Genomic DNA, 19,661 nt, shown 5'->3' on the forward strand with positions numbered 1-19,661 from the left:
ACAAACAATTGTGTTCACAAACTTTTCCACAATCCATTTCCAAGCCGGGCTGGGTGGCTTAGTGGATTTATGGGTCACTGTAGGGGCTTGTGTTCTTCCTCATGGCCACAGGTTCAAATCCTGGAGGGTCCACTCTGCCTTTTTATCCTTCTGAGGTCCATAAAATGAGTACCATTGTGTTGTGTAACAATAAACAACTGTAATTCAGCGCCAAGATACAATTGGGTGAATGTGCGCTTTACAAATACACGTTATGTTATCCTGGCAAGGAGAAAGATTTACTTTAGTTGTTCACTTGCCCACATCAGAATCCTGATTGCTACGATGGACACGTCAGTAGCAATTTGGACAGGAGTGCCATGTCCAAGCGATTACTATTTTGTAGGTTTTTAAGTAACTGGGCCAGGCTAATCTTTGTAACAAATTCCCTCACTGATGCTGCTTTAGTTTTTGTCACTCCACTTTAGTTTTACCCTCCCTCTTCCCACCCCTGCTCCTAGGTTTTGGTAGTAGAGGATAGTGGCCAAAATATCATCTAAGAATAATATTGTGTCGTAAATATAATTTACAAAAATATCACTGCATTGGAGTTATTATAAAATCTACACCTAATTAAGGATTATTTTTGTAATCAATATTAAGGCCACGATATTCACGCCAGAATATACTGCTGTTATTGATATTCTGGCATACAACCACCCCTAGAACAGGACAGCCCAGACCTTCACACCATTCAATGGTCCCCCGAGATGCACCCAAACTGTATAGGAAAGGACACAAGTCCAGTCACTCTGAGACAGGTCCAATAAGACTGAAATTGACAGAAATACCTAGGTAGGTGACCTGGGCAAAGCGGAGGGCCAATTGGTTGCTGTTTGTCTTAAGAGAGAACTATAAGAAACAAATAGAAATAGAAACAATTGCATAGAAGTAAACCCTTGTCAGACATGCCGTCGTGTCCTCAATAGTGTCCGTTGTAATCTGGTACGCCGTTTTTGATTTTCATTTAGGATCGGGCCTCGGGCGTCTTTGAACGCACCTGCCCTGAGTATCTTCAACTGACCGTTGGAAAGGGCCCACTGGAGCCAGAGTGAACGTGTCAGAAAATGTGACAATATTTGTCTTTGACGGAGGCTGTTGAAAGACTCCTTGGCTGGCAGCCGTTGGTTCGCGGTATCTCAGCGAGGTGCACAACGGACTGCGAGCATTGCTCTGCCCTGCCTGTGTGTGGAAGCGGAGCGCGCTGTTTACTGTTGCTAAAGGAGTTACCTGTGTCAAGAATGAACCAACAACGCCGGCTACTCCTTTCATCAGACCAGACAGCGCGCGTGCAGCCTTTCAAAGAGAGCGCAGAGGCGGACAGCAGCCGACCCGTCGCAGTAGACTCGGGGTTTTATCACTGTGACTTTCATACCCAGCTTTTCTCTTCTGCATCGGAAGAGCGGCGTTGATTTGGTGTCCACGATACAGAGGTAAAGAAAGATGGCCACTTTCAGCACGCGAGTACCACTGACTGTAGAACTTTTTACTGCACAAAAATACCTCAGATAAAAAGCGTATTTCTTACATTAACCCGTGTGGTTATCATGTACCCTGCTTGTTTGAAACTTAGCGAACTGCTTCCATAATTCGTTTACCCATCTTTTTATTTCTGTACAGTTTTTATAAACCATTTGAAGTTCCTAATGACCGCATATAGGATACATAATTACGACTACCGAAGGGATGCATTGGGATTACTGCTGTATTCTCAGTTTTTAAATACTTGGTCAACTCACTGTTTGTTTGTATAACATTATGTCGTTGCAGAATTACAAATCACGGTAGGTTCTACTATTTTTAATAAAATGCAGCACACTTACTGTATGTTTAGGTTCGATTATTTTGTGAATAATTACACACCGTTGACACTACCTTGAACCTTCAGGCTTCCCTCCCTGACGTGCAGCTGGTGCCTAGGCAAAACGTGTTGGGACTTTTGACCTACCTTGTGGGAGAAACGTAGGCCTTTATGAGCCCCAACTTGTATCCCCTTGGTGTCAATTGGTTACAAAGTGATTTAGGAGATTCAGGCTACATGGAATTTCCTGCTGCTCGAGTGTAAGTTCTCTAGTAACGTTCTGTCAATATGTACTTGGTGGTCAAATTGTGTCGTCTGGTTCAATTTTTCTGTAAACTTTATTGTATACTCCATTTTCACCATGAAATAATAAGACCACTATCTATCATGGTACTGGTTGGAACCTTGGAGCGGTCAAACAATTGGTGCTCTCTTTTTTCTCATTTTAGACTCACCTGTCTCCCACTTCCCCTGTGAACACTTAAAAGTGCAAACTGACTTAATTTTACAGTTCCTCTGAAGTTTGATGAACACATTGTTAGGTCTCACCTACGTCGACAATCCAGCTATTGTATCAAATGTAGACTCAGCGTGGGCTTTGGGTTTGCCCTTTACTCATGATTCAATGCCTTTTTTTATTTAATTAATTTACTGGCTCATCATTTCATGGCATTCCCCTGTAGTCTTATGTTTATGCTGCAAGGAGCATTTTGGTCTCATTGTTTTGATTGGATGAGTTGTATCCTACTCTGTCAGCCATCCGCTGCTCTAGGGGTAGAGCCATCTTTGAATTGTTGTTTAAACATTCAAAGATGGCTGTCCATGCATTGCCCTGTCAAACCCTCCAGGATATTGCGGCATGGATTAGCACATTTTGCAGCACAAATATTCAAATTTTGTGCTACAAATTTGGCAATTTTGTGGCATTTTTGCAGCATTTTATTTTGCTATTCTGCAATTCCCCGCACCCTCTATAAGCTGCTTCCATGCTAGGTTGTTGAGCTAGTTCAAGTGTAGAGCACTAATGGGTGTGCATGTGTTAACTTGTATGATGCTTACTTCTTATGAACATCATTCCTGTCACACAAATTACGCTTCAGCAGTTGTGTACAAATTAATCAAGGAGTGCTCGTTGATACAAACATCATGTGGGGTCTCATTGGGTGGTTTGTGTGACTTTCTGCTCCAACTGGCCTCCAGTGTGCAAGAATTATGTGAAAAGCTTAGGAAAAACCAAATTACACAAAGTTGCAAAACCCAATTGTTAGACCTGGTACCATTGGCGTGAGTCTCCCTTCCATTTTTCACTGATTGACTCCTCTGTTTTTGATATGTTTTGCTGATTTAGATGCTTTGGCCACTGTGCCACAGTGCAAGTGCTCCCTATGTTAAATTGATGTCCTGAATTAGTGACTCCATTATTGGTTTATTTGATTTACTTGTCAGACCCTAGTACAGTGCACCGTGTGTGACCAGGGCCTGTAAATCGAATGCTGCTGGTGGGCTTGCAGCACTGATAGTGCCAACCACAGAAGCAGCCATTGCAGAGCCTGTGTACAGTCTAGTACTGCCGTGATGACTTGGTAAGTGCACGTAAGTGCACCCACATACCAGTCCCTAGACCTTCCTTTTTCTACCTATCAGACAACTCTAAGATAGGCCCAAGGGCAGCGTGTATTGTATGTAAGAGGTAGGACATGGCCTGGTATGTGTGGCATGACCTGATAGTGAATTACAGACTACTTTGTTTTTTACTATTGCAAGGCTACTTGTCCCTAAAGGCCAGAATGGGCAGTTTGATTATAACATCTTATAATCCTAAATATCTCAGGGAACATGGTAGAAAAACGAATTTAGTATGCCTGAACTCAGAATGATAAAATACATCTTTTAGTGAAGTTGGTTTTAACTTTCTGTGTTTGAAAATACCACTTTTAGAAAGTGGGTATTTTCTTACCTAACCATCCAGCCTGCCTCTGCTAGCTTGTGTATTGCATGTCTGGTTCATGAGTGACAGGGGCTGGGGAGGCTTTAGGAGACAGGGTGAGTCAGCACAGGGCTGAATAGATCTATCTTCATGTAGAGTGGTGGGAGGAGTAGCGTCTGGGGCTCAATAGGGCTGTGCCTGCCTTCCACAATGCTGGTTCCACCTCCTGTGGTGTGGCTGAGGCCCTTGGCCCACCCTGACAAAGGAAGAAGGTGTGCACTGGCAGAATGCACCCAAAACTGGTTTGAAATAGGTACAGGACCTTCTGCCTTTAGAGGACAAAGGATTTACTGGTATAAATATTGGGCCCAGACTCCAGAACTTTAGATCACTTCGGGGAACACCATGCAAACTTTTGCCACGGAGAAGAACCAAGGAAGTTGCAGTAGTTTGGACTGCCCCTCTGCCAGTGTGCTGTTTGCTGGGATGGCATGCAGTGGTTTCTTCATTGCCAAGGAAAGGAGAAGGAACTTTTAAGGAACTTTCATCATCTTGCAAAATATTTCTCCAAGGGATTGAAGTTGAGTTTGCCTCCTGCCTGAAGTCTCAGGGATACAAGACTTCACCCCTACTGCTTACTTGCATCCGGAACTTGCTGTTCTAGTTGCTACAGAAGGAGATTGCAACACCCACGCCGGCAAGTGACACCATACTCTCCATCGAAGCCGTAAGTGCTGCTCTGACTTACAACGTAGACCTGCCGCCGGCCACCGCGCCACATCGACACCTGCGAGCGACATCCTAACCTGCCATAAGCAGTGAGCGCTGCTCCAACTTGCGACGTAGGACTGAGGCCTGCTGCTGTGCCACATCGACTCCGAAGCTGACATAGTTGCGGAGCCGTTCCTCAATGTGGGTGGTCCAGAATCCATTGACATCGTGAGATCGTACTGAACTGTGGCTTTGTCGCCATCGTGACGTCACCTCCTCTCCGGTAAGGAACAGACGCCTCCCCTACTTTGCGCAAGCATCGAGGACCCGACGCATCGCCTCCCCCGAAGCAAGGAACCGATGCCGCACAGTGCCAACGACGCCTCATCTCCCCGACACCGTGAGCTGTCTTTGTTTTCACTTTTCCAAGGTGCTGTTCCTTGTGGGTCTGTTTTGACTCCAGACCCGACGCATCGCACCTCGTGGTCAGTGCCATTCCTTGGGATTTCTTTGACCTCGACTTCGTGATAACTCCAGCTGGGGTTATCTGTTACTAAATACTGTTTTTAAGTGAATACCCGATTTTTTGAGCTATTTCTACCATCTTGAAGTATTATTTGTGATTACAGTATTGTTGATTTACGTCCTTCTGGTCTTGTGTTAAGTCTATATAAATAATACTTATATTTATAAAACCTGTGTGGTGTCCATCTGTAGTGTTGTTACTGAATTACTGTATGCGTTCATAGATGCTTTACACGCTGCCTCTGAGATAAGACTGTCTGCTCATGCCAAGCTACCAAAGGGGTGAGCAGGGCTTATTCAGGAGTGTACTCCCCTTTCCCTGACTAGAAGCAAAGGTCCCTATTTGCTCAAAGGTACCTACCTCTGCCAACTAGAATACCCCAGTTCTAACACCAATAATTCAGATTCATGCAAGATTTAGGGCCTGATTATGATCTTGGTGGATGGGATACTCCGTTACAAATGTGACGGTTATCCGATCTGCCATATTACAAGTCTTATATATCCGATGAAACATGTGCTAAGACGGATGGGCTATCCGTCACATTTGTGACAGAGTATCCTATTCTCTAAGATCATAATCAGGCCCTTAGTTTACATAAAAGGGTATCATCCTGGCTGGAAGGACCCCCCCCCCACCATCCAGAAGCAAATAGTTTGGGCCCGTAGACTGGTTATAGTTTCTGTAGCACACCTGCCCAGCTTAGGCCCAGGAGGGTGGACTCAATATCGGAATTTCAGGATATTTACTATGTCCATAAACTCTTTGGTTTTATAGTGTCTAGATTTATTGTGTGGATATAACAAAACAATCTGGCATTGATTAGGGTCACTGGTTGAAAGGCCACAAGGGCCCTATAAACTCACATATTTAAAGACTGCAGCAGCTTGTCCATTACAATTATGAGGCATACATCACTACATCTTGAACAAAAAGTGTTCTAATGACAGCTCTCTGTCGGTTTATGTCCATAACATGAGTTAGGGTTGCCTTTAGCCCTGTGATGGGAGTTCTGATCACTTCTCTTGCCCGGTTCTGCTCATGTAAAATAGAATTATGTGCTCTGAATTTTTGAGTCTGTGGGGAAAAATACATAAATCCGCCACAATCTGTTAGTATTTACTGCTGTATCTAAATTGAGAGTGCATGTGTTACTGTTTTGAAAAATTGTAGGCTGGGTTTCAGCCTGGACTTGGCCACGCTGAGCTAGATGTGTAGTCCTATGGATGGCAAGTGTTGCTATTTGCGATAAGTGGTGTCCAATGTGTGTCCAGTAAAGCAAGATCCATGCTTGATGTCCAAAAGAAACCCAAAGACATAAATGAGTCCCTCTTAGAGTCAGTGGATGTAACTTTATATACTGACAATGTTCCATGGATCTGGTCACCATGGATTTATGCTCGACACCCCTGGTTAAAATGGATTTAAAGGTCTCACATTCACCTGATTTACTCAGATCAGGACGCAGCTTTGACAGTGTAAAATCAGTCTCCAGGGCATGTAATGAGATGGGGAAAGGTAAGAGCTGGTGGGAGGGAATTGCTGGTCAAATCGGAATATAATATGTGCAAGTCATACTTCTCGGCAAGGACAGGCATACTTCTCAGCCTTCCACGATCAATAGGCTGAGTCACTAAATTGGATATTTGTGACATTGAACGAAATGCTGAATAAAAAAAAAAAGTTTCATATTCTCGTGTTTGGTCCCCGTTCTGAGGTGTGAAAAGATGCGAACAATGCATTTTGTCCTGCATGAATTCCACCAGGTTTTACCTGCAAAAAATGTGTCTGGGGCAACTCAGATGTGCGGTAATTACTACATGTCTCCTATTCCGGAGAGTTTAAGTTTACACTCAAATCGGGTAACCTGCAGGAATTAGAATGAGCAAACACAACAGGTGATGGACCGAATGTGGATCAATGTCACACACTCAACCCAGTCCAAAGATCTGGGCCCAAATCCATCATCAAATTGTTTTTTGGAATTAGAATGAGGCCACAATGTGACCGCCTCGGAAAATTCTGTTCTTAAAGGCCCACCCCCCACCTCCTGCCTAGTTAGAACCTTGCATTGTAAAATTAAATTGAATTTAATTCTGCCTTTAAATCATCTGCGACACTGTTCATATTTCCAACAATACAGGTAAAAAATAAACTCCCAACATTATGAGTATATTGACATGTGAAGATGTTAGGATTTTTACTTTTTACAGGCTTCAATTTACCCGTGTTTGTAAATCTGCTATCTGGGTCGACATGATATGTTGTACGACATTGTGTCAATTTTCCATACATTACAAAAATAAGTGCGCAACAGAAACGCACAGCTGATTAGAAGTGTTTGCCCAACAGTAGGTCTAATTGGCCCTAGGGCCCTGACTAATTTGTATACAAGTCACTGATGTAGTAAATTTGTGGGGCAACTGACTTACAATGGAGGGGTGGTAGAGACAGTATGCATCCAGCCCGGGAATAATAGACTTTTATGTTCAGTAATGAAAAGCATAATTAAGGAGCTGGTGAAAATGATGCCCTCAGCTCCAGCCATTCTGTTTGCAAGCTTCCCTGATCTGTAACCAAACATAGGCAATTGATTTTACCGCAGGCATTCTGACGTTCGAACCCAGAAAATCATATTTTCAAACATGGATTGCATTTATCATTTGTGCCAGTGGACAATTGCTTATCTGAAGCAAAAAAAATGAAGCCGTGTCGAAAAGAATGTTTCTCCTTAAGTGCATGCATCCCTCTAGAAGATTTTTTATTAGAATTAATATTTTGTTGCTAGGAACAATGCACATATTATTGGCGCCGTGGGGAAAACTGTACTTTTTGCATGCAGTGCCCACACTCCCAGCAACCCACACCCTGGTTAGATTCCCCAAGCAGCAACATACCTCTATTTGCTGCCCCCTGCTGGAGGAGCTGTATAAAATGGCTAGACCAGGTGTCTCCATCCATTCAATCACGAGCTACCAGTTGCTCAAAGATGCCTTCAGAGTAGGCCACAGCCTCCAGCTCATTTTTAAATAAGCATAGGGTCACATTTTCCTTTTAAAGTTAAGGGAAGGTTATGTTTATTTTACATTATTAGTATCAGGCTGCAGATAGCTGGGCCTCCTAATAGTGAGTAGTGCTCAGTCAGATGTATGGCCAGGCTGGACAGAGGTGAAGAACTTTAGCAGTGAGGTATTTAACTCTTGAATAAAAGCCCTTGTCGACTCCGTATTGGAGCTGAGAACAAAATGATGCTTCGGAATGCTTTTAAATGACAAAAATGTAAAATAAAAATGTAAAGTTACCTTAATCAATAAGTTAATTCTTCATTTAACATTTCTCCTGTTTTAAAGTGTCAAACAGGAAACCTCTTGCTCCTAATGGCTAGTAGACATTGTTCTATATTTATAACTGAAAAATCCAGTGTTTTATTCTAAATGGGGGAATTTTAAAGTGAAGTATTTCTATTGAACATTAAGTTGTACCGTCTTTCTCCATTTTCCATTAAGCCAGTTACGTCTTACTGTTTTAGAAGCATGTTTCTTCAATTCAAATTCCTCCCATTTAAACAAATAGCTGTATTTTTTTCTGTTATAAATATGGCACTGTATTTACAGACCACTGCATGAAAGATGCCTGGTGTTTTTAAATGTGACACTTGGAAATGGGAGAACATTTAAATGAGTTTTATGGAATCTATATAAACATAAAGTTAACTCTTAAGTTAAATTTTCTCCCATTTCAAAAGGGTCACCTTTACACACAGCATGAAATAAGTGAAAGTTTGCCTACAAGGGATTTTATTTGTGGATGAATTTCATAGATGATATCTGATAAAAATGTTTTGCTGTTCAACCATGACTGCAACATTTATTTCTATGTTCATTTGTTGATTTGAAGGAATTTTTTCTGTTGTATCAGATTGCTTTCCTCTACCAACTTACAGAATAGATGTACACATAGTTCCTTTGCAGGGAAATGTATGTTACCTCCAGAACTATGTTTGGTTGATTTCAATTTCATTCTCCCTGGTCCTTATTTGTTCATATATTAAATATATGTTTTGTTGGAAGTAAAGTCTGCCCCGTGTGTTATACTCTATGATTTTTTGACAGAAGTCTGCTAAGCAAAATCATTCTTTCAATGCTAGATTGATCAACAGTTCACCACTAGTCAGGGTTGAACAGCAATACATTTTTATGAGATATCATCTCTGAAATTCATCCACAAATAAAATCCCTTGTAGGCAAACTTTCACTTACTCAAGCTTAATTGCCCAAGCCTACAAGGGTATATTGGGTTTCTCACTCTTTTTGATACAGTATTTTACACACAGCAGGCAGCTTGCTGCCGGTGGCTGGTAGACATGGTGCCATATTTATAACTGAATATCACAGCCATTAATCTAAGTGCAGAAAAATGCTTCATATTATGAATATTATTGTAGAACATTTTTCTGCACTTTAAATGTCTCCCATTTACAAAGATGGTTATATGTTTGCGTTATACATGTAACTGTGCCACATATGGTGAAACGCATGTTCTGTGCCAAAAGTATATATAACATGAGCTCCAAGTCACCTATATACATATATGATTCATACGTACACATGTTCATACATCCCAAAGACCACACTCTCACTGATACACATGGCAGCCCTGTCATAGAGCCCCTAGTCAAAGTATTTTGTTTAAACCATAGTATCTGGCTCTATGAACATTAGGCTTAAAGACAATAATGCTGGGTGTGGGGGTGTCTGCTAGCCATACACAAGTTTCTTAGCCTTCAGTAGTGCACAAAGATTTTCCATGATCAGAAGTTGCTCTCACTACACAGCAGGTAAGAGACCCCTGGGCTAGACTGCATGCATGTAGTGACGCGTTCATATTTGTAACAGCATTCATCAGATTTCACAAGCACTTTTGTAAAATATGCATCGTTTTTAAAATCTGTTGATTTAGCACTTTCTTTGCAAATCCTAAAATTGCGAAACCCTGGAGGGTCTGCCCTCTGTCTGCATGCATGAAGGCATAGTGGTTAGTTTAATATTGTTTTTCTTTTGCCTTTTTAAAACAATTCCAGGAATTTGTTTTTTTAAACCAAAAGAAAAAACATTTGAAGATGTTGGTCTTGTGTGTGCGAGTGGCAGCCATCATGGAATAGTTTTTATAAAGCATAAGAAGAAGGATTACAAAAAGGTTACTGTGCATGTGTGTATTTTAATGCATGCATGAGGATCGTCTTGGAATGCCTAGTCTTTACTGTATGAAAAAAACAATGGCTGCCATTTGTCCAAATGCATGAGTAGCCCTCTTGGATTTGGCTATAAATTAATGAAAACCCCAAAGAGCACTGGCAAAACCAATATGACTGTGCCACTGTGTCACAAGTGAGACCTATGGACTTTGCCAATGGCTGTGAGTTTTGCCTTCATAGCACTTGCATCATTCACTGCAAATTATTGCATATAACATACAAGTCGTAGCAGTTGATTAGCAATCACATTTATATAGTGCTTCATGCACTTAACAAGGCACCATAACACTTTACGTGGCTGGTAGTTGGCATCGCTCCAATATTCGACCATTGCAAACTCTTTGCCAAAAGCTGATTCCTTATACAATGAGAACTTCTAGAAATATGCAAACAAATGATGGACGGAATGCTGAGTAAATCATACATTCACCCCCGGTCAAGAGATCTGGGTTAAATCCATCGTTCTTTTGCTTACCATGCCACCCCAGTTTAGACCCAGCCATATGCAAATCAGTCTTGACCCTGTGCCTCATGGGAACAGTCCAGCCCGAACTGCCAATGCAACTGGGGTGGCATAGTGGGCAAAAGAACAATGGTTTTAACTCAGATCTTTTGACTGGGGGAGAATGTTTGCATTGTCAGCATTTCGTCCATCATTTGTATGCTGTAACGCCATAATATCATTGGCAAAATGTTGAGAAGTTAAGTGCATACTGTTAAGTGTAGATTTACTGTTCTTACCTACATTGAAGAAAAGTATAGATATATGTATTGTCCAAGTGCATATGCGTGGATAAGTACAATAAACCTATAATAAACCCTCTATTCTTACCTTGTTGATATTTTGGTCCTCAATATTTTTCCAACAATATTATTGTAGTATAATATTTTTTAATGATATTCAGATGGAAGGTAAGGAAATGTGCCATAGGAGTTCCAAAATAAAAGTCAGGGCTTGATGTTGATGGAGTCGATATTTATTTCATAAACATTCACTTGTTAATGAATCAATTACCTTCAAATTTGGAGTAGATGTTTTGTAACTTATTTTGATGAAGTCATTGAAGTAATCAAAATTAATTTACTGAAGTGTCCTAAGCCCTTAGCAGTTAAGGCTTTACCACCTCCAGGGATGAGTTCTGTTTTTTATGTCGAGGGCGCTTTGCACTTAAGTTTCCATAACTTTTTTCTTAAAAGTTATCAAGGTCAAATGTGCTTCCTTTTTAACTAACATTTAGGGTGATTCTAAAGGTATCCAGGCTTGGTAGACTATCCCGAGAGAGAGCCGAGAAAATAACCAAAATATAGCAACCTTTTGTTTATTTTTGGGAAAATGGTAAAAAGGAATTGTGCAAGAAATGTTATGGTTTTTGTTCTGCAAATAGCAACAACAAAAAGTTTGTTCTGCTAGGATCACCATTTCCCAGCTCCCAGTAACAAGCATAGCTAAAAAAACAATGTTCTCATGTTTTTCTTTTTATTTTCTAGGTGGTAGTTGTTTTTGGTTTCTGTTTTTGTGGTTTCTACAGTTTGTGGAAGACACAATGTGAAACCTACGGGTGAATCCAGAATGCTATGTATTTATGAAAAGTAGACAACAATTCCAAATTTAGCAAGGTGTAATTTATGTCAAATGTTCATGGTTTTCCAAAAGAAACTAATCATTGAACAGAATAATAATAATAAAAAAGGAAAAAATAGAAAAGAGACGACATTCTCATTTGTCATTTTTTGCCCCAATGGCCAATTTATAAAAGTAATATAACATTACATCTGTCAGTCTCTTCTGGTCGCAGGGATATTAAGTGTTTCTTGGTTGTCCAAAAAAACCTATCCAAAGCCATCTATTTAACTGAAGCTTATACTATTATTTCATTTTGTACCCTCGATACAGCTATTCATATATCAAAATCTAATGCATGAAAAATGTTTATGACACAAACGTATACATTTTTTAAATGCACCTACGATACTGAATTTAATAGTTAGTTACTTGAATAACTATGACTTTAGGGTTACCCATACTACCATGTGATTCAGGAAGTAGGTTGTAAAATGAGTTTTTTCTTGCACATGATAGCTTAAAATTTAGAAGCCCAAAATAATGAGAAATATAGATGATTATAAATATTATACTGTACTGTACTCTCATACTGCTTCTCGGGGGAAAAACAGTAATCCATTTGTGTGACTGTGCCTATTGCCCACAGCAGGAAAGGTTAGAAAATGCAACATGGAGACATCAAATGTTTTCCATCATAATCAGCCTTCTATGCAATTTGGATAGCAGTGGGATTTGTTCCTGAGTCAGCCACCATCCAGGAAAACTAACTAAACATCTCTGAAAACTAGCCACGCAGGGAACTAAAGTTGGACTCCACTATATTTACTTACCCAGAATGCCCTGCAAACCTCAAACTTTGGCTAAAATCACACATTTTCCTCTCATTTCTGTGTGGAAAAGTTCGAGAATCTACTGGGATCCACAACATTCCTACCACCCAGCACTATCAAAAAGCCCCAGAATACACATGAACACATCACTTTTTCACCCTAGAAACTGGTCCATTTTAGCAATATGGGTAGCTGCAGTATTTGTGTCCGGGCTCGGCCGGCATCCGAAACATACTATATATCTCTTTCAGAATAAGAAATCGAGTAAGTTCCCAAACTCTCTTTGCAATTGATTAATGGACTTAGCTAAATAATTTGACCAAATATATTCTTAGCCTCTGTTTACCGCCTAATTTTTATCTGCACTCTGTCATTTCATGGCACATATTACTTGTGTTATCAGTTTTAAATCTGTAATAGTGTTTTAGACAGGGTGTATATGCAGATCTGCCCCTGACTTCAGCAGTAAAGGAGAGTTTGTCCACCTCTGACTTTTCCATGTTGATGATCAGTGTTTTTCTTTTCCTGTGCCTCCATACAAATTGAAGATTGGCATTCTGTTTCATTTCTCTCTTGCCAGTAATCACCTTCAAACAGACATGTTTGAATGTGTTTTGGGAAAGTTTTGTACAATTTTGCCAAAGAACACCCAGCGCCATAGCTAAACCTTTTGCCGCCCGTAGCAGTCCTGCTTTTGCAGCCCGGTAAAAGCGGGGGGTGGTGCTCGTGATTCTTGCGTTCGCTGTCCCTACAACTTGTGTCCCTGCCACACCACTGACCACACCAAAGTTATAAGTTAGCAAAAAACACTTCTGCCACAGACTAATGTTTGGATCTATTACCACAGAGCTGTTTGCTTTATAATGTATTTAGATAATTTCGTTTTTTTTAACAATATTATCTTTTTCTAATGTTTACAGTGTATAGTAGCTCTTTCTTTTTCTTTATTTTAATATTCTATGAGTGATGACTCACTAAACATAGCAGAATGGCTCATTTTAGTATCTGGCCCCACTCATTGATATTCTCTGATCTATGAGCTGATGTGAATAACTCATAACAATGGTTGTGCACATTTGTATTACATTGGCAAAGCTTTCCATGGATTATAATTGTGCCCCAACCTCTTTTTGCTGCTTGTATCCTGTTTCACTAAACATCCACCAAGTCACCCTTACTGTGTCTTTCATACGATGGGATGGAAGGCTGGTCTTAACTTGTGTTCTAAAATTTTGTTGCTGTAAGATAAAAAAAATATAAATCCAGGCACAAAAATCAATGGTGTTATCGATGCTTTTCAAACTATTTTTTTAGGACATGTTGGCTGACATGAAAACTTTGCTTTTGGTACCTTTTATATGTCCCTTTCGGGGCGGGTATTATGGTAGCATTGTTTGGCATCATAAGGGCTTTAGGAATCTAAAAGTGGGAAATTCATTCAAAGTGTTTCTGATCCAGGGGTCATAAAATATGTCTTGGCCGGGACTCAAAAATCCTAAAGAAGGCACTGTGAATGCAATTTGACGCGAAAAGTGGATATAGTACTGAATTCCTCCCCCCCCCCCCAAGTTAACTTCAAAATAGTTCTCTACATGACCTTGAAAAAAATACTCACGGGCGAATTTTTTGATTTAGCATAATTTTGAGTATTTGGTGTTATGCTTGTTACAGAAGTTTCCCCGAAACTACAACATTATAGCACAAGAGGGTGAGAACAAAGCAAAGCAAACAACCAAAGCCCAAGTGGCTGTTCGCAGAAATTGTGTTTTTCATGCTATTATTTGTAGCCCAAAATGCAAGATCTTGTCAAAAATAGGCACAAGGACACATTTCGAGCTAAAATATAGCAATAAAGGATGGAATTGCATTTTGTGTAATTACGTGTAATTTTGCAATTTCACAACCCCCCAATTATACCCTTTCCTGGCTAGAAGTTTGATGTAGCTGATCCGTCAGTGGAACCCTGTATGTAAATCGTTCTCTCCTTATACATATCTGAATATACTTCGTATAGTACCTCATGTTGACAACTGTGAGTTGGGAAAGGGGGCAAATATTTGCCAGAGAAAGTAAGTGCACATTGAAATAGTACCGGACACGTTCTTTCGACTGTAGTGACGTCTATCAACGTGTGCCTTCTTTACCAACGAACTAATTAGAAATTAGCGCAGCTATTTATGCTAATAGCGTTTGGAAAATTTGAAATCGATTCAGACAAATTATTACAATGTGTAAGGTCACAATTTGGGAATGCGGCGAAATGAGTGGTGATTGTGTTTGTAAAGAACAGAATTATACTTTGACAGGTTTGTAATGTTTTGTAATTTGTGTGTAACAGAGTGCACTGTTTGGAGGAATCAAGAAATATCTGAAGACATAAACTGAACTGGAAATAAACATTCCTAAGCTTTTGTAATGTAGTTCCGAGGTTCACAGCAGAGGACTCTAAGGCGCTCTTTTACTACGAGGCTTTATTTGTATATTTGTTCTCTGGCTTAGAAAGGCAAACACATCTGTTTGCCAATTGCTACTTGTTTTAATAAAGCCCTTTTCACAACTAAGCCTGCCTCAAACTGCAGCTGACTCATTTATCACATGCACCATGGCAATGCTGACTCGGTTTGTGTTGGTATTTGTTTTCCAGCCTACATATCATGGCTATTGGGTAAAGACTGATTATCAGACACGGAGTCCTTAGAAACCTCATATTCATCAATCAACAGTCCAGCGAAGTGCATACTGTTTGGGTATTTTCCAGATACAAACTGAAGCCAAGAAACTAAGGGATGGATAATCAGTCAATTGTCAGATATTTCCATTTGTTTGACGCAGGATGTAACTACCAAAGCCATTTGCGTAACTAAGATTAATTTAGCCACTCAACAGGTTGCATGTAGTATTTACAAAAGATGGGAATTTTCACTTGCAACTTGATTTAATCATGATGTAATTTTATGGTGGAGCAAACATGGGCATTCTGGGGGGGGTGCCTTCAAAAATAGTGAAAATAGTGAAAAACTTGCAGTGGGCGGTTATTTGCAAAGTTTGGAAGGCATTCCCAACCTTGATCTAGTAGAACAGTGGTTCCTAAACTTTTCACTCTTGAGGACCCCCATTGAGTCAAAACTGGAAGCCGGGGACCCCCCTGCAATTTGTAGGATTTAAATTTCAAACATTAAAACAGTAATTCCAAAAGAATTAAAACACGTGTGCACACAAAACAAATACTCAAATTATTAATGATTTTAGGGGCATATTTACAAGCCCCTCTCCCCATGAGACGTTCCTGTGGCTATAGAGGCTTCGTCTTATTTACAAGGCAACAGTAAGCCATATAACGTGGCTTAACGGTGCCTTGTAAATAAGACCCCTTTCACCCAATGCTTAGCGTGAAAAGGGTGGGCAGTGGGTGTTGCGGTGGGCGTTTCCCCTGCAACACCCATTGATTTTGACGCTGCCCCCTATTTACAAGGGCAGCGTAAATGGGAGGCAGCGCCAACATTAAGGCCAGGGAAAACCTGGTCTTAACTTGGCAAAACAAGGTGAAATGCTTAATTTCTCCTCATTTTTGCAAAACGCCTTGGATGGTTTATGATCAGGAAGGTGACCCTTCCTGCACATCAACAATGTTTTTAAAAAAATGACATTTTGTAACTTCCATGTGTGCTGCAATAAGCACCACACATTGAAGTGACAAAATGACATTTCAAGATTGTTTATGTGCAGGAAGGGGGACCTTCCTGTACAAAAACAATCTTCCCCTGTTAAGTGTAGCGCCAGCGCAGGGGAAACGCAGGGCTGAACCATATTCTTGTACATATGGTGCAGCCCTGTGTTTCTGAAGTGGCGGAGTGTGTTGTTAAGCCAAGGAGGCTAACGACACTCTCCGCCACTTCTGTTGTATTTTATATTGAAAGAATTTGCAAGAAAATGAAAAAGGTTGGTGCTGCACCTCCGTGACTAACTTTTCAGTGGTTGATTTTATTTTGCAGTACGAGGCTCCTGCTCCTGCCAGGGCCAGACTAGAAACCCAAAGCAGCCCTGGCAAATGATTTCAGATCAGTCCCTATATGGTGCACACCAAGTGCAGTGAGTGAGCCTGACCACTACAAAGGGGGCTTTGGGAGGCTCTTTCCCAAATAAATTAAGGAAAGAATGGTGCAGTCTACAACACATTTATCATCATATATTGAATTGTATTAGCTTTTAAAGAATAGTAAATGAAGACCTGACTATGCACCGGAAAACGAAAATCTTTCTGGGGGTTCTTCAATGATTCCCCCACTATCACCCTCCAACTGTGCTTCTCATCTCTCCATGGCCCCTTTGTCATGTGTATTTCACTTTTTATAGCATCTCTCATACCATTGTAGGATGTCAGAGCAATTTACATCACACACATATAGAGACAGTGAATCATACTTGTAACTATTGTATAGAAAATGCTACATAAGGCAAAGGGGACTACAAGGTGTAGAACTCACATATCATTTATACTGGTAGGCATTTTTAAAGAATGCTTGGGCTGGAGAAGCACAAACTCAGGATTCAGAACATAACACAGTGGTTAGCATTGACTTAAACAATAACAATGTATTTCCACCCAAACCATTTTAGCAGCATCAGGATAATCAAAGACTGGAAAAAAACATAAGTCATGAACTTGTACCTTGCAGTTTGCAAGCAGCTGTTTGATGACAGTTTATAGGTCACTGTGCTATATTACGATTGTCACTTATGAACTTTCATTTTAACAAAAGAATCTCTCTGACAAAAGCAGTAACCCACTGACCTATGCATACAAAATACTGTTTTTTAAAATGCATGGTACACGTTCTTTGCAGTCGACATATTAACCCACTGTGCTACATTGGATCAGTCAAAGCTGCTACTGGACAAAACTCTCATCTCTCTCCAGCAGGGACATTAATCACTGGCGTTATCTGGGTAATTTTATAGTTCTTTAAACAAGATACTTTGCAGTGCTTTTAAAACTGCTGCCTGCAAGGTTTACACATGTTAAGGGTGGGAATAGATGGATATCCAGTGTGGGGATGGGTAGGGAGCAACCCTTGATGTATTTGGAGAACCTGAATTTGACATGGGCTTAAATTATCTATATCCATATTGGGAATGTGGAGGGAACACCCTCTACATTTATGGGGGCTAGGGGCGGAGTTTCTCTTTGGTTCCAAGAAAAGTTATACACTTTGTTCACATGCCTTTAGTGTTCTAGTTATGTACTGTTTTTTTAAATTTATCTGTAATTCCTTAACCTATTGCATAGACAAGTTTGTACTTCGAGTAAGAGAGAGATGGAATTCACAGTATAAACATTCAGCTTAAAGACAGAAATGGGCGACTGTTAGGGGTGCATATTTGAGATGGATATTGATGGGAGCTACACTGTGAGCCCAAGCACCACGAGGAGCGCTATAATAAAAAGGGTGATGGGTGGTCCTGAATTGTGTCTGCTCATGGTCATAGGTTTCTTTGAATAACTTTTTCTTCAGTACTTTGTTGAGGATGAAAGTTTGACGGTGACTTGAAGGATGTGGTGCAAGGAATTCCAAAAAGCAACCCCTTAGCTCTCACTGTTTTCCGCATGCTGCTTTCATCTGCATGTGGGACTATTGGAGGACTGGTGCTGCTTGACCTCAGGTTGTTTCCTGGTTTACATTATGGGTCAAGTTACCGAGATAGAAAGGACCATACACTTGAGAGGATTTGTATACATTGACTTTGAATTTAGTTTTTAGGTTAATGGAGAGCCAGTGCAGTTCCTTCAAGGCAGGAGTAATGGTGGAATTATTTCCTTAAGTGTATTTAGTCGCAATGTTTGATTGTGTGATCTCCAGAGTCTCTGAATTAGATGAAAGTAACCTAATCATAAAAATATTTGGGCTCATGTGAGTTTGATCTTGTGGTTCAGTCTGAACAGTGGAGGTTGATGTTCTTGATGACAAAAGTTATCTGTTGATTGAAAGACATTTCATAGTCAACCGGACACGAAGATTCTTTACACTCCTACCTTTAAGGAGCAATGCTCCATTCCATTGTGCATTTGAATGGGAGTGAAGAGTTGTGGTTTCCTGTGACCAATATCTCTGTGTTAGAGCCATGAGGGAATATGAAATAAGCTTTCATCTAAACCAATATATGCTTGTGTTAGTTTGCCATCTTACAGTGGTATTCTTGGTTGCTTTCGAATCTCAGATGGACTTGCATATTATCGGCATTCATTAGAAATTGTAAATGGTGCAGGAAAGTAACCCCTGTAAATGGTCATGTAGAAATATTGAAAAGAAATGCTTTGAAGACGGAGGCCTTTTCTGGCATTGTTGGTTCTCTTGTTGCCTGCGGTTTGTTATGAAGTACGGGATCCAGCAATAGGCAGCACCAGTAATCCTGTCCCAGGTTTCCAAGATTGGAATCGTATATCATGCAATGGCATCAAGTTTGTAAAGAGGAGTACCGCAGACTATCATTCCGTTCTTCAAGCCATCAAGGAAGGGTTATAACTTATGAAGTGGTATTCATATACAGAGCAAAACTAGCTGGGGAGCAAAAGTACTTATTAGCTGAGGAAAAAATGATCTATATTTGTGTACAATAGTAAGGAAGTCTGAGGAAGGTGGATGCTGTTGTGTGGATAAAGGGACTTTGAGATTACATAGATGGGTCAAGTAAGTGCTCATTGCAGAGATGTTGTTGTAAAGCACACTATCACCTACAAGTGTATTCTGGCACTGCCGGTGGGTGCGCACCTATCATCCTTATGATAGGTTGGTTAAGTGAAATGCCAGGTGATTAGCTTCTTGTGGAATTTAAGAAGAGAGGAGGGTCTGATGTGTAGTGGGAGGGCGTTCCATGCTTTAAGAATGATGTAAGAGAATGCTCGTCCTCCTGAATTGATTCTGTGTATGTGGGGGATGTGTGTGAATAGGAGTCCTGCGGCGTGGCGGTGCCTGGGTGGTTGGTGGAAAGAGATGAATCTGTTCAGGTAGAG

General features: G+C 40.5%; 1 protein-coding gene across 1 annotated transcript in view; it reads left to right on the plus strand.

The window, feature by feature from the left end:
- The first annotated feature begins 1,373 nt into the window (after positions 1-1,373).
- Positions 1,374-19,661, plus strand: part of RP1 (RP1 axonemal microtubule associated) — a 2,616,437-nt gene continuing 2,598,149 nt past the window's right edge. Inside the window, exon 1 of the mRNA XM_086965756.1 lies at positions 1,374-1,472. The gene's annotated coding sequence lies outside the window, so the exon portion shown is untranslated. The remainder of the gene's footprint in view (positions 1,473-19,661) is intronic.

Source organism: Lissotriton vulgaris, chromosome 4_1 (assembly GCF_964263255.1).
Source record: "Lissotriton vulgaris chromosome 4_1, aLisVul1.2, whole genome shotgun sequence".
In the NCBI taxonomy this organism is placed as follows: Eukaryota; Metazoa; Chordata; class Amphibia; order Caudata; family Salamandridae; genus Lissotriton; species Lissotriton vulgaris.